At 47.4% G+C, this 13,735-nt stretch overlaps 1 protein-coding gene and 1 pseudogene across 1 annotated transcript in view; both read right to left on the bottom strand.

The window, feature by feature from the left end:
- LOC126215237 (solute carrier family 46 member 3-like) overlaps positions 1-13,735 on the bottom strand; it is a 366,563-nt gene that overhangs the window by 328,963 nt on the left and 23,865 nt on the right. The window lies entirely within an intron of this gene.
- On the bottom strand, positions 9,219-9,336 carry LOC126215555 (5S ribosomal RNA; annotated as a pseudogene).

A 13,735-nucleotide genomic window follows, 5' to 3' on the forward strand; every position in this document is an offset into this window, starting at 1 on the left:
AATCTGCTTAGTGTATTCATCTCTTGGTCTGCCTCTACGATTTTTACCCTCCACGCTGCCCTCCAGTACTAAATTGGTGATCCCTTGATGCCTGAGAACATGTCCTACCAACCGGTCCCTTCTTCTTGTCAAGTTGTGCCATAAATTTCTCTTCTCCCCAATCCTATTCAATACTTCCTCATTAGTTATGTGATCTACCCATCTAATCTTCAGCATTCTTCTGTAGCACCACATTTCGAAAGCTTCTATTCTCTTATTGTCTAAACTATTTAACGTCCATGTTGCACTTCCATACATGGCTACACTCCATACAAATAGTTTCAGAGACGACTTCCTGACATTTAAATCTATACTCGATGTTAACAAATTTCTCTTCTTCAGAAACGCTTTCCTTGCCATTGCCAGTCTACATTTTATATTCTCTCTACTTCGACCGTCATCAGTTATTTTGCTCCCCAAATAGCAAAACTCCATTATTACTTTGTCTCATTTCCTAATCTAATTCCCTCAGCATCACCCGACTTAATTCGACTACGTTCCATTATCCTCGTTTTGCTTTTGTTGATGTTCATCTTATATCCTCCTATCAAGACACTGTCCATTCCGTTTAACTGCTCTTCCAAGTCCTTTGCTGTCTCTGACAGAATTACAATGTCATCGGCGAACCTCAAAGTTTTTACTTCTTCTCCATGGACTTTAATACCTACTCCGAATTTTTCTTTTGTTTGCTTTACTGCTTGCTCAATATACAGGTTGAATAACATCGGGGAGAGGCTACAACCCTGTCTCACTCCCTTCCCAACCACTGCTTCCCTTTCACGTCCCTCGACTCTTATAACTGCCATCTGGTTTCTGTACAAATTGTAAATAGTCTTTCGCTCCCTGTATTTTACCTCTGCCACCTTCAGAATTTGGAAGAGAGCATTCCAGTCAACATTGTCAAAAGCTTTCTCTAACTGTACAAATGATAGAAACGTAGTTTTGCCTTTTTTAATCTGACTTCTAAGATTGCTCAGATTAGCCGGCGAGGAACCCAGCTGGTGGATGAGACTGTCAGCAGTACAGACAGAGACGTCGAACTGCGCAGCGAGGTGTTTGAGTGTGATCCGTCACCGCCAGTGAGAGTGTCCGCACGTTCCAACACTGCAGGAGTCGCAGCTGAGTGCGGCCGGCCGATACTCGCGACATCAGACAGGTTTTCGCTGCCTCTTTGCGATGATCACAGACGCTTTGCCCGACGGCTCACTATGCTTTTGTTCTCTGCCATGTCTCCGTAGGCCTTCTGCAAGCCCCTATGAAGATCTGCGGTGCTCTGCTTGGAAAACACCTTCGTTACAGACGCTATTAGAAGGGTAGGCATAGCCCCTCCACCAATAGGAACTTCATGAAACAATAGGAGCGGTAAGCCCGCGCAGTTGGCCGTGCGGTCTAACGCCCTGCTTTCCGATCGGGAAGGAGCGCCTGGTCCTCGGCACGAATCTGCCCCGCGGATTTGTGTCGAGGTCCGGTGAGCCGGCCAGCCTGTGGACGGTTTTTAGGCGGTTTTCCGTCTGCCTCAGCAAATGCGGGCTGGTTCCCCTTATTCCGCCTCAGCTACACCACGTCGGCGATTGCAGCGCAAACAAGTTCTCCACGTACACCACCATTACTCTACCACGCAAACATAGGGGCTACACTCGTCTGGTGTGAGACGTTCCCTGGGAGGGGGGGGGGGGGCACCGGAGGCCGAACCGCACAATAACCCTGGGTTCTGTGTGGGGCGGCGGATGGGTGAAGTGTACTGCGGTAGTCGTCGTGGGGTTGTGGACCACTGCGGCTGCGGCGGGGACGGAGCCTCTCCGTCGTTTCTAGGCCCCCGGTTAACATAGCATAACATAACATAGGAGAGGAAACAGGAATGTTCCACGACGTCCCACAACAAGTTCTACTTTTTACAACCGAAATTCTCTGCGAAATAAAATTGTTCCAATAATCATTTAACTGCACTCGCGGATGAGATACGTTTTGCTAAATTTCTCCCAATAAACCTGAGTGGACCACTCACCTTCCCTATTAGCGTCCTTGAGTGCTCGTTCCATACTGTATCGATTTGCAATGTCAAGACTCTAGGACTCTGTCCGAACAGGCCTCGGAAGACTCACCAGTACCGACCGACCGCCGTGTCACCCTCAGACGATAGGCATCACTGGATGCGGATATGGAGGCGCATGTGGTGAGCACACAGTTCTACTCACCGTTGTCAGTTTCCGGGAGTGGAGCCGCTACTTCTCAGTCAAGTAGCCCCTGAGTTTCCCTCACAGGAGGTGAGAATTCCCCGCTTGCCAACAGCGCTCGCCAGACCAGGACTGTGAATCATCATATGAGACAGTGCTTAACTTTGGTAATTGAATGGTGTTACCACTGTGGTAATACCGTTACCTTGCTATTATATACCTAGGCATTTAATCGAGCTGGCCGGCACGAGTGGTCTCACGGTTCTAGGCGCTTCAGTCTGGAACCGCGCTGATGCTACGGTCGCAGGTTCGAATCCTGCCTCGGCCATGGATGTTTGTGATGTCCTTAGGTTAGTTAGGTTTAACTAGTTCTAAGTTCTAGGGGACTGATGACCTCAGCAGTTAAGTTCCATACTGCTCAGACCCCTTTGAACCATTTAATCGAGCTGAGTGTGTTAAACAGCATACTGCCGATACTTTATTCTAAGATTACAAGATTATCTTCCAACCTAATCTGCTTAATACACATTTTTCCACATTCACAGGAAGCTTTTTATGTTCTCCTCAGTATCAGAGGTGAAATTTTGTATTCCGATAATATTTCCACTTCAGATTATTATTTTCTTGAGCGCATCTCTAAATCAGAAAACGAAACTTAAAAACTGAACTGTCGAGACCATACGATCATGCGAAGCCACCCGTCCGGCGTGTCGTACACCGCCAGTGCCTTTTGGTATGTCCATCTTTCTGCTTGCAGGATTAAGAGACTCAGACCGTTCATTTATGTAATAAACTGGAACATCTACAGCCGTCCTTACGGTGTTATTTATTGTACAGCTACTAGTTTCGGCGCTTCAGTACATCATCTTCAGGCCTCAGCGACAGTAAAGGTCTGAATATGGCGTACTGAAGCACCGAAACTGGCAGCCATACAGTAAATACACTACTGGCCATTAAAATTGCTACACCACGAAGATGACGTGCTGCAGACGCGAAATTTAATCGACAGGAAGATGGTGCTGTGATTTGCAAATGATTAGCTTTTCAGAGCATTCGCACAAGTTTGGCGCCGGTGGCGACACCTAGAACGTGCTGACATGAGGAAAGTTTCCAACCGATTTCTCATACACAAACAGTAGTTCACCGGCGTTGCCTGGTGAAACGTTGTTGTGACGCCTCGTGTAAGGAGGAGAATTGCGTACCATCACGTTTCCGATTGTAGCCTATCGCGACTGCGGTTTATCGTGTCGCGACATTGCTGCTCGCGTTCGTCGACATCCAATTACTGCTTCAGGAGGGTAATACGGAACGCCGTGCTGGATCCCAACGGCCTCGTATCACTAGCAGTCGAGATGACAGGCATCTTATCCGCACGGCTGTAACGGATCTTGCAGCCACGTCTCGATCCCTGAGTCAACAGATGGGGACGTTTGCAAGACGACAACCATCTGCACGAAGAATTCGACGATGTTTGCAGCAGCATGGACTATCAGCTCTGAGACCGTGGCTGCGGTTACCCTTGACGCTGCATCACAGACCGGAGCGCCTGCGATGGTCTACTCGACGACGAACCTGCGTGCACGAATGGCAAAACGTCATTTTTTCGGATGAATCTTGGTTCTGTTTACAGTATCATGATGGTCGCATTGGTGTTTGGTGACATCGCGGTGAACGCACATTGGAAGCGTGTATTCGTCGTCGCCATATTGGCGTATCAGCGGGCGTGATGGTATGAGGTGACACGTCTCGGTCACCTCTTGTTCGCATTGGCGGCACTGAACAGTGGACGTTACATTTCAGATGTTTCACGGCCCGTGGCTCTACCCTGCATTCGATCCCTGCGAAACCCTACATTTCAGCAGGGTAATGCACGACCGCATGTTGCAGGCCCTGTACAGGCCTTTCTGGGTACAGAAAATGTTCGATTGCTGCTCTGGCTAGCACATTCTCCAGATCTCTCACCAATTGAATACGTCTGGTCAATGGTGGCCGAGCAACTGGCTCGTCACAACACGCCAGTCAGTACTCTTGATGAACTGTGGTATCGTGTTGAAGCTGCATGGGCAGCTGTACCTGTACACGCCATCCAACCTCTGTTTGACTCAATACCCAGTTGTATCACTGCCAGAGGTGGTTGTTCAGGGTACTGATTTCTCTGGATATATGCTCCCAAACTGAATGAAAATGTAATCACATAACAGTGCCAGTATTTTTTTTTCCAATGAATACCCGTTTATCATCTGCAGTTCTTTTTGGTGTAGCAATTTGTGGCTCAAATGGTTCAAATGGCTCTGAGCACTATGGGACTCAACTGCGGAGGTCATTAGTCCCCTAGAACTTAGAACTAGTTAAACCTAACTAACCTAAGGACATCACACACATCCATGCCCGAGGCAGGATTCGAACCTGCGACCGTAGCGGTCTCGCGGTTCCAGACTGCAGCGCCAGAACCGCGCGGCCACTTCGGCCGGCCTAGCAATTTGTGGCCAGTAGTGTATTTATTGTACGGCTACCAGCGTCGGCGCTTCAGTGCATCATCTTCAGGCCTCAGCGTCAGTTAAGGCCTGAAGATGGTGTACTGAAGCACAGAAACTCGTAACCGCACAATAAATAACATCGTAAGGACGGTTGAAGGTGTTTCATTTTATTGCATCCGCCAACGGCGTCATTGGAATCGGTATGGGGGGCCGTAAGTGTCTGCACACCGCTCTCCGGGCGTTTTGTCGGCTTCCCATACCTTGGAGCCGCTCTTTCTCTGTGCAGTAAATCCTCATCTGGCGTCACAAGGCTGTATCGACCCCGTTACAGTCTCCCCGGCAGTAACGGCAATGGAAAGCAAAGTCACCACAGGTCACTCAGGTAGAGTGTGTAAGGGGTCAGTAGGCCCTTACTATAAGTTTGCACTCGGCACAGGTCGATAGGGCAAACAATCGATAGTGTCGGGTTGCGAGAGCGAATGTAGAGTTGAGTCAGTTCAGGGTTGCGGGCCGAGCCGTGTGGAGGCCTGTTGATGTAAGGCAACGCTTACCGACAAAGGGAGTGGCCATCGCCGCGGTTTAACCCCTTTGTGTTAGAAAAATACGGGAAAGTGAAGAAGTTTAATTACGAGAGTGATCAGTGATATTTTTGTGACGATATTTATTTGGCTTCGCGTCTACCGCGCCGGCATCATTTGGATTGCAGTGTTGGATTGCAGTGTTGGATTACAGTGATTGAATTTGCGTGTGACGGTAATGAATAGCGAGGAAGCCTGTGCTGAGATTAGCCGTTATTAAATATGTATGACGAAGGCAGTGGCTGTCTCCTTTTCTTGTGTTTCTGAGACGAATATAGGTCTTGATTAGTGAAGCTGTGTTGGCGTTCTTCTTGTCACCAGACATTTCATTATTACAGCATTTGAGAAGGACAAAATATAATGTAACAACTCCGCAGCAGTCAAATCCGATTGCCAGCCCCATTAGGTACACGGTCACATCAATTAATATTTATTTGGGCTGCTATTCAGATCCCGATCGAGCAGGATACGTAAAAATCGGAGTGTTACAAGTGGGAGCTCATCTCCACTAAAGCCCTCTACGGACGAGGACACATCTTGCGGCACAGATGGTGCAATACGATAATACAACTTCCTGCTCCAAGCACTGCCTTCTGGTAGCTCCGTTTCTACACACAGTGACTGCAGATGGCGCAGAAAATGGCCGATGACGAACTGATAGTAGCAGCTGCTGATTACGCAGGCATCTGTAATAATATCTCGCTGACGTCGACGAAGAAATTTACACTGGCCTAACAGAGGATGATGGTGTAGAGCTTAGATTTTAAGGCGTGACGACGGCGGTCGAGAATTGCACAGTCTGTTACACGATGAACTGAGGTTGAAGGACTAGAACTAAAAAACTAAACTCCGTCCGAACAGGCCTTGGAAGGGTCAAAGGTACCGACCGGCCGCCGTGTCATCCTCAGCCCACAGGCATCACCGTACCGGAGCCACTACTGCTCAATCAAGTAGCTCCTCAGTTTGCCTCACAAGGGCTGAGTGCACCCCGCTTGCCAACAGCGCTCGGCAGACTGGATGGTCACCCATCCACGTGCTAGCCCAGCCCGACAGAGCTTAACTTCGATGATCTGACGGGAACCGGTGTTACCACTGCGACACGGCCGTTGGCGAGCCTGGAGGATAGGGAATCATAAAAAATTTTCTGACGATGGGCGAGACGGAATTCTTGAAAGTTCTTCGTTTAGCATGTCCAAAAATAACGAAGCAAAACACAGTCATGCGACTAAGTATCTCAGTTTCAAAGACATCTACATCTACATCCATACTCCGCAATCCACCATACGGTGCGTGGCGGAGGGTACCTCGTACCACAACTAGCATCTTCTCTCCCTGTTCTACTCCCAAACAGAACGAGGTTAAAATGACTGCGTATATGTCTCTGTACGAGCCCTACTCTCTCTTATCTTTGTGGTCTTTCCGCGAAATGTACGTTGGCGGCAGTTGTACTGCAGTCAGCCTCAAATGCTGATTCTCTAAATTTCCTCAGTAGCGATTCACGAAAAGAACGCCTCCTTTCCTCTAAGAGACTCCCACCCGAGTTCCTCAAGCATTTCCGTAACACTCGCGTGATGATCAAACCTACCAGTAAGAAATCTAGCAGCCCGCTTCTGAATTGCTTCTATGTTCTCCCTCAATCCGACCTGATAGGGATACCAAACGCTCGAGCAGTACTCAAGAATAGGTCGTATTGGTGTTTTATAAGCGGTCTCCTTCACAGATGAACCACATCTTCCCAAAATTCTACCAATGAACCGAAGACGACTATCCGCCTTCTCCACAACTGCCATTACATGCTTGTCCCTCTTCATATCGCTCTGCAATGTTACGCCCAAATATTTAACCGACGTGACTGTGTCAAGCGCTACACTACTAATGGAGTATTCGAACATTACAGGATTCTTTTTCCTATTCATTTGCATTAATTTACATTTATCTATATTTAGAGTTAACTGCCATTCTTAACAGCAATCAGAAATCCTGTCCAAGCCATCTCGTATCCTCCTAACAGTCACTCAACGACGACACCTTCCCGTACACCACAGCATCATCAGCAAACAGCCGCACATTGCTATCCACCCTATCCAAAAGATCATTTATGTAGATAGAAAACAACAGCGGACCTACCACACTTCCCTGGGGCACTCCAGATGATACCCTCACCTCCGATGAACACTCACCATCGAGGACAACGTACTCGGTTCTCACATAGTTTGGAACCAATCCCATATGTTCGTACCTTAGTTAGGAGTCTGCAGTGGGGCACCGAGTCAAACGCTTTCCGGAAGTCAAGGAATATGGCATCCGTCTGATACACTTTATCCATGGTTCGCAAGATATCATGTGAAAAAAGGGCGAGTACGTGACTACATACATTTCTATAAACCTAGTACTTTTAATCTGTAGTATGTACAGTGCATACTTGCAACTTTGTAACTTATTCTAGTATTTTCTTTAGGTTAGTTCTAACACTGAGGTTTCTAGCTTGTGGAGAATATCTGTAAGCACGATATCCTCAATTATTTTTGAATTTCGAGACGCAGTTTGTCTGTCCTTGAAGGATTCATACATGAAGCCGGCCGCGGTGGCCGTGCGGTTCTGGCGCTGCAGTCCGGAACCGCGGGACTGCTACGGTCGCAGGTTCGAATCCTGCCTCGGGCATGGGTGTGTGTGATGTCCTTAGGTTAGTTAGGTTTAAGTAGTTCTAAGTTCTAGGGGACTTATGACCTAAGATGTTGAGTCCCATAGTGCTCAGAGCCATTTGAACCATACATGAAGGTACATTGATTGTGTTACATTTCTTTGGGACAAGGCCAAAATAAGTTAATGTAATAACACATTTAAAGAAGATGGAAAGTACAATAAGGGAGCCATTTTTGCTCAGAAGTGTTACTATCAGCAAGAAACATATTTCGGGCTGAGGGTGTATTCTGGGTGCATCTACAACAATTTTTTGATGCACTTTTGTGTCTTGTGTTTACTTAATTGTCAAACTCGTGGCATTCCCTTTCTTCTGTTAAATTCATTAGAAACAGCAACAATTATTTAAAGTGGCATTCTTAGCAGTTTCCAACAAGATATTTCAGATGAAGGATGTATCTCTGATCCAATCTTCAATTTTGCCTGTGCGGCAGGCTTTATCACACATTTTTTTAGTTTGGCAGTTATATTCAAAATGTAGCCCTTCATTGTAAAAGGTAGATAATTCGTTACAGAGACAACGAATTTCTGTTCTTATCCAATAATCTTTATCCGTTGTCAAGATAAGATGGTTTAAATTCGAGCTAAAAGTAGCATGTAAAATTCGTTTTTAAATGAAATGAATGTGCGGAGAAGAATGAACTGGATCATACAAGTAAAAAATGCATTGTTACAATAAAACTGGAAACTCGCTGTCAAAAACCTAGATTCAATAGTATTTTACGTAAAAAAACCGCTTTTCTGTGACTTCGCATTCCGCCATCAGTTCTACGTTTCAAAATTGCGCGAATCGGTTCAAATGTTGTAAGAAGGTAGACAAGTACATGTTATTAATGGTCGTTCTGTTGTTTTTTGATACCTTTATCCGTTGGCACGATACACGCAACAGGCTTCGAAAGACAATACCAAAACCTGTACTGGGTCTGCCGTCGCTCGAGTCAACAAAAATTCACATGGGCTGCCAGGCTACAGCAGTCTAATGTCAAAACTGTGGTACAGTAAAAGTTAGGAACCGAAGCGATAAGTGCTCCTATTATAGCATAAAAAAGCCAATCCGTCTTGAGGCCACGAGTGGCCCATAGGGACCATCCGACCGCCGTGTCATCCTCAATGGAGGATGCGGATAGGAGGGGTGTGCGGTCAGCACACCGCTCTCCCAGTCGTTATGATGGTATTCTTTACCGAAGCCACTGCTATTCGGTCGAGTAGCTCCTCAATTGGCATCACGAGGCTGAGTGCACCCCGAAAACTGGCAACAGCGAATGGCGGCCTGGATGGTCACCCATCCAAGTGCCGGACACATCCGACAGCGCTTAACTTCGGTGATCTCACGGGAACCGGTGTATCCACTGCGGCAAGGCCGTTGCCTATCATACCATAACAAAAGCCGAATACGTCCTGGACAGAATTAAGTATGTGAAAGAAGGGAGCTAGCTTTTCGACTTATCCGGCAGCTTCCAAGACATTTAATTCAAAAATTTTGACATATTCGCGCTTTTGGACAAGTTAAAATTACTTCCCCAGGTCCCAGGAAGCTCTCACAGATGCAAGTTGTCAGCGCACCTGCATCTTACAATTAATAGACTACAGTCCATGATGCTGTGCCGAAAATCCAGAAGATTCACCAGCCATTGAAAGCGATACATAATATCGAGTGGCTGAAGAGCATACATGTAATAGCTAGAGTTTTTCTGTGCGTATAAAGTTTGTGGAGAGGGGATTTGTTCCTGGGAGACCGCTAAAACAACGTTTTGATTTCTAGGTGGCAACCATTTCTCCACCACACCCACCCCCTGTTACATGTATGGTGATGGCTGTGGACACTAATTTGTGTTCTTCTAGAGGGAGGGACGGATCCACAATAGGATGACTCCGAGAGTAGTCATGCATCTATGATAGGAAGTATCGCAGACAGGAATTTACGCATAGCAAACTTTAATGACGCAATGTGGCTTGTTGCATGACGTGAAAAATGACATACTGGATGACAGGATGGCTTGTGTCGTGTTATACGACATGATACCGTGTGCCATTTTACTTTACTTGCCGGCCGCGGTGGTCTAGCGGTTCTAGGCGCTCAGTCCGGAACCGCGAGACTGCTACGGTCGCAGCTTCGAATCCTGCCTCGGGCATGGATGTGTGTGATGTCCTTAGGTTAGTTAGGTGTAAGTAGTTCCAAGTTCTAGGGGACTGATGACCACAGATGTTAAGTCCCATAGTGCTCAGAGCCATTTGAACCATTTACTTTACTTGACACTGTGCATTATATGACATGACATGGTTATCGATATTAACAAGTTTTTATTTAAATGGCTTTGAAGCTGGTTCCCCTGTTTTACATCCCTAACTTTGCACAGGACATAGCCGCTTATTTTCTATTTTCTTACAATAACAGAAGCGCCTTCCATTCTGGTTACCGGTATATTTAACAATACCAATCCACAAACGGTGAGGAGGTAACTTATTGACAATCTGGAGGAAAATACATCCTTGTTCCAATGTGTATCAGTTAGCTAAGAATTATTTACCTGTTGTAGAGGCTTCAGTTTCAGCAAAAAGACTCTTTCCAAAAGCTAGTGGAGTCATTTATTTTCGAAGATGTGGATTAAAATCAGAACATGACAACAAATTAATTTTTCTAAGTTATTAGGAAATAATTTTTGGAATTGATTAATTTTTCGTTCATATTATCTCTAATTTGAGCGATTTTTATTCTGTCTATTTTTTTACGTGCTGTAGTATAACTTCATAAAATTATTCCATGAGGTTTGCCTCTTTATACGTAAAATAATGTATGATTAAATTCGGCTCCCTAAATTTTTTATTAATTCATTAAACCCATTACTCACAGTTTTAAATAACATGTGCAGTTATAATCAACCTGAATTTTGAAATTAAATTTTTCCGCCAGAAGTATCGAAATATCCGTTATATTTCATTCTACACTACTGGCCATTAAAATTGCTACACAAAAAGAAATGCAGATGATAAACGGGTATTCATTGGACAAATATACACTCCTGGAAATGGAAAAAAGAACACATTGACACCGGTGTGTCAGACCAACCATACTTGCTCCGGACACTGCGAGAGGGCTGTACAAGCAATGATCACACGCACGGCACAGCGGACACACCAGGAACCGCGGTGTTGGCCGTCGAATGGAGCTAGCTGCGCAGCATTTGTGCACCGCCGCCGTCAGTGTCAGCCAGTTTGCCGTGGCATACGGAGCTCCATCGCAGTCTTTAACACTGGTAGCATGCCGCGACAGCGTGGACGTGAACCGTATGTGCAGTTGACGGACTTTGAGCGAGGGCGTATAGTGGGAATGCGGGAGGCCGGGTGGACGTACCGCCGAATTGCTCAACACGTGGGGCGTGAGGTCTCCACAGTACATCGATGTTGTCGCCAGTGGTCGGCGGAAGGTGCACGTGCCCGTCCACCTGGGACCGGACCGCAGCGACGCACGGCTGCACGCCAAGACCGTAGGATCCTACGCAGTGCCGTAGGGGACCGCACCGCCAATTCCCAGCAAATTAGGGACACTGTTGCTCCTGGGGTATCGGCGAGGACCATTCGCAACCGTCTCCATGAAGCTGGGCTACGGTCCCGCACACCGTTAGGCCGTCTTCCGCTCACGCCCCAACATCGTGCAGCCCGCCTCCAGTGGTGTCGCGACAGGCGTGAATGGAGGGACGAATGGAGACGTGTCGTCTTCAGCGATGAGAGTCGCTTCTGCCTTGGTGCCAATGATGGTCGTATGCGTGTTTGGCGCCGTGCAGGTGAGCGCCACAATCAGGACTGCATACGACCGAGGCACACAGGGCCAACACCCGGCATCATGGTGTGGGGAGCCATCTGCTACACTAGCCGTACACCACTGGTGATCGTCGAGGGGACACTGAATAGTGCACGGTACATCCAAACCGTCATCGAACCCATCGTTCTACCATTCCTAGACCGGCAAGGGAACTTGCTGTTCCAACAGGACAATGCACGTCCGCATGTATCCCGTGCCACCCAACGTGCTCTAGAAGGTGTAAGTCAACTACCCTGGCCAGCAAGATCTCCGGATCTGTCCCCCATTGAGCATGTTTGGGACTGGATGAAGCGTCGTCTCACGCGGTCTGCACGTCCAGCACGAACGCTGGTCCAACTGAGGCGCCAGGTGGAAATGGCATGGCAAGCCGTTCCACAGGACTACATCCAGCATCTCTACGATCGTCTCCATGGGAGAATAGCAGCCTGCATTGCTGCGAAAGGTGGATATACACTGTACTAGTGCCGACATTGTGCATGCTCTGTTGCCTGTGTCTATGTGCCTGTGGTTCTGTCGGTGTGATCATGTGATGTATCTGACCCCAGGAATGTGTCAATAAAGTTTCCCCTTCCTTGGACAATGAATTCACGGTGTTCTTATTTCAATTTCCAGGAGTGTATTATACTAGAACTGACATGTGACTGCATTATTACGCAATATGGGTGCTTAGATCCTGAGAAATCAGTATCCATAACAACCACCTCTGGCCGTAATAACAGCCTTGATACGCCTGGGCATTGACTCAAACAGAGCCTGGATGGCGTGTACAGGTACAGTTGCCCATGCAGCTTCAACACGATACCACAGTTCGTCAAGAGTAGTGACTGGCGTATTGTGACGAGCCAGTTGCTCGGCGACCATTGACCAGACGTTTTCAATTGGTGATAGATCTGGAGAATGTGCTGGCCAGGGCAGCAGTCGAACATTTTCTGTATGCAGAAAGGCCCGTACAGGACCTACAACATGCGGTCGTGACTTATCCTGCTCAAATGTAGGGTTTCACAGGGATCGAATGAAGGGTAGAGGCACAGGTCGTAACACCTCTGAAATGTAACGTCCACTGTTCAAAGTGCCGTCAATGCGAGCAAGGTAACCGAGACGTGTAACGAATGGCACCCCATACCATGACGCCGGGTCATACTCCAGTGTGGCTATGAGGAATACACGCTTCCAAATTGCGTTCACCGCGATGTCGCCAGACCCGTATGCGACCATCATGATGCTGTAAACAGAACCTGGACTCATCGGTTTTGCCATTCGTACACGCAGGTTCGTCGTTGAGTACACCATCGCAGGCGCTCCTGTCCGTGGTGCAGCGTCAAGGGTAACCGCAGCCACGGTCTCCGAGTTGATAGTCCATGCTGCTGCAAACGTCGTCGAACTGTTCGTGCAGATGGTTGTTGTCTTGCAAACGTCCCCATCTGTTGACTCAGGTATCGAGACGTGGCTGCACGATCCGATACAGCCATTCGGACAAGATGCCTGTCATCTCGACTGCTAGTGATACGAGGCCGTTGGGATCCAGCACGGCGTTCCGTATTACCCTCCGGAACCCACCGATACCATATTCTGCTAACAGTCATCGGATCTCGACCAACGCGAGCAGCAATGTCGCGATACGATAAACCGCAATCGCGATAGGCTACAATCCGACCTTTATCAAAGTCGGAAACGTGATGGTACGCATTTCTCCTCCTTATACGAGGCATCACAACAACGTTTCACCAGGCAACGCCGGTCAACTGCTGTTTGTGTATGAGAAATCGGTTGGAAACTTTCCTCATGTCAGCACGTTGTAGGTGTCGCCACCTGCGCCAACCTTGTGTGAATGCTCTGAAAAGCTTATCATTTGCACATCACAGCATATTCTTCCTGTCGGTTAAATTTCGCGTCTGTAGCACATCTTCGTGGTGTAGCAATTTTAATGGCCAATAGCGTATTAATCGT

The sequence above is a fragment of the Schistocerca nitens genome, chromosome 12 (assembly GCF_023898315.1).
Source record: "Schistocerca nitens isolate TAMUIC-IGC-003100 chromosome 12, iqSchNite1.1, whole genome shotgun sequence".
NCBI lineage: Eukaryota > Metazoa > Arthropoda > Insecta > Orthoptera > Acrididae > Schistocerca > Schistocerca nitens.